Source organism: Coenobita brevimanus, chromosome 110, assembly GCF_032717465.1.
Source record: "Coenobita brevimanus isolate Jiangsu-jjx chromosome 110, ASM3271746v2, whole genome shotgun sequence".
In the NCBI taxonomy this organism is placed as follows: Eukaryota; Metazoa; Arthropoda; class Malacostraca; order Decapoda; family Coenobitidae; genus Coenobita; species Coenobita brevimanus.
Window position 1 is genome coordinate 37054846 of NC_137063.1, and position 2500 is coordinate 37057345.

At 45.9% G+C, this 2500-nt stretch overlaps 1 protein-coding gene across 1 annotated transcript in view; it reads right to left on the minus strand.

Annotated features, from left to right (window-relative positions):
* LOC145417345 (transmembrane protein 47) overlaps positions 1-2500 on the minus strand; it is a 248152-nt gene that overhangs the window by 207011 nt on the left and 38641 nt on the right. The gene's annotated exons all lie outside the window — the stretch shown is intronic.

Sequence of the window (2500 nt, forward strand, 5' to 3'; positions counted from 1 at the left end):
TATACTATTGTGGGTTCCCTGATGAAAGAATATCCCTATAACATTTTCCGCGTATAATGGAAATCTCTCTCTCTCTCTCTCTCTCTCTCTCTCTCTCTCTCTCTCTCCACCTAAAAACCCCTCCCCCCAGACCACCTTGATAGGCTGTCTGTTCCAGGGTTACTTTTACACACCACAAATCTGATATGTCTGTCTCAGCTACCGTGCTATGGGAGACGGCTAATTTTTGGCTGTCTCTCGTCGTTTATTTTCGACGCGTTTCCTCCTTCTCCTCTTACTGTCACTCCCGTCTCTCTTCTGTCGTATTTTGGGCTCCCTAGCACCCCTGACTTGGCGGTTTATTTACGATATGGCACGTTAATATTCTTATCTGTACCGGTCAGACTGTTGGACGCATCTTGTTTCCCACTTGCCTCTATTCCGTTATTGTCTGCTCTCACCCGATGGAACTAGACCAATCCCAGAACTTGAATACTAAACTACAATTCCATCAAAATCAGTGAGCCTTAGTTGTGAACCAAGAATGAATCTCCTTGGTTACTAGTAAAAGCGACCGTCCAGTTTGACTACACATGGCCATCACACTGACCTGAAGAGGGTTGGGAATCTTTGTCAGGTTAAACACATCGTATCACTGTCTACCCTTCTCACCTCTCCACTTCACCTCCATTTCCTTCTCATCACCATTTCTTTCATTCTTTTTTTTTCTTTTTTATCATGGGTTTATTAGGAGGTAAAACAAGAGGACGTACAGTCAGAAGGGCCAGTGGTATGAAAAGGAAATAAAATGCAGAGAGTATGGGGGTATGGTATAGGCTGTATTTTCACTCCAGGTAATCTGATCATCACTGCACCTCTTCTACTCCCTTCCAATCACCCTCCTTTTACGCTGATTCCAGACAACCTGAGTCAGTCCCGGCTTCCTACATCTCCCCCCCACCACCTGCACCATCACGAGGCTACCTGACCCATAGCAACGCAGACCTCACCCCCTCCCTTACCCTTCCATCCAACCCTGCCTACCCCCCTATACCCAATCCTGCCTACTCAACCCATCTATCCCCGCCTCCTCCCACAACTCCTCCCCTTCCGTCTACCACCCTTCCTGCCTCCCTCTTTCATCTCGCTTCCTACCCTCTCCCGCCCTTCCTCCACCTTTCAACTTATTGCTTCCCCCCCTGGCTCACCACCTCCCTCTCTCCCTCCCTCCCACCAAACCTACCCTTCTGCCTACCTATCCCCCTTCCTGTCTCCTTATCTACCACCCTTCGTATCTCCCTTTTCCTATCGCCTTTCCCACCTGCCTTTCTTAGAACGCTTCCTGTCACTTCCTTGCCTACATGTCTCTCTTCTCTTGCAGCCGACATTTACCTTGCCTCCCTCCGTCCCAGCCTTCCTCTCTTATTTTCCTCCTCGTCTAATTACCTTACCCCCTCTCTCTCTCTCTCTCTCTCTCTCTCTCTCTCTCTCAAAATTCATCCTCTGTCACGTATCTATCCCTTGTAAATCATTCCCGGTAGCTGTCACACATTTGTCAATCCAACGACTATCACTTCACCAGAAAAAAAAAAAAAAAAAAAGAATGCCACACTCTTGTCATATTCTCCTATGTATAAAATTCTTCGCACCAGCTCGATCCACTGTCAGTTCCCTCGCCGCATCAGTCCCCATACCTCCTTTCACACACACACACACACACACACACACACACACACACACACACACACACACACACACACACACACACACACACACACACATTTACCATACTTCTTTTTTCTCAACTCTTTCAACTTCTTCAGCAGTTCTCAAGACAGTGACCAAAGATGAATTTAGTGTAGATAGGAAATGATAATATAAACTGAGATAATTGAACAGACAGTTTTTGACAAAGGAATTAATAACATGTGACGCAACAAAATGTGAGAGAGAGAGAGAGAGAGATATGGGAACAATGTGACAGAGACAGGTAAAGCAACAGAGACAAACAGAGAGACACACATAGAATGAGACATACACAAGCAAGGAAATGATAGACTACAGACAGACAAAAGAAAGACAGACAGAGAGACAGGAAGGGACGGAGACAGACAGACAGATATTGGAGAAACAGACAGACAGGCAGCAAGGGATAAACAGACAGACAAGTAAACAAGGGGACAACAGACAGATAAACAAGCAAAGCGACAGAGAAACAGGTATTGATCACAGAGTTAACAGGAGCGTCACAAGAGAGGGGGAGGGAGAGAAGGTCAGGGGTGGACGGGGCGTGAGACGGAAGCTTGTTACGTGTGCACCGCCTGGCAAAACAAGTGACGATAAATTGACAGGAAGGAGACAGATATTTGACTGGAGGATGACGTTATTAACAGGAAGGTGATATCTATATGATATGAAAACTGATTAGAGAGGAAATCGACAGGAAGACAAAATTCGCAACCAAAAAAAACAAAAAAAAACAGCAGCAGTAGTAGTAGAAACTCCAGAGTCATCTTAAACG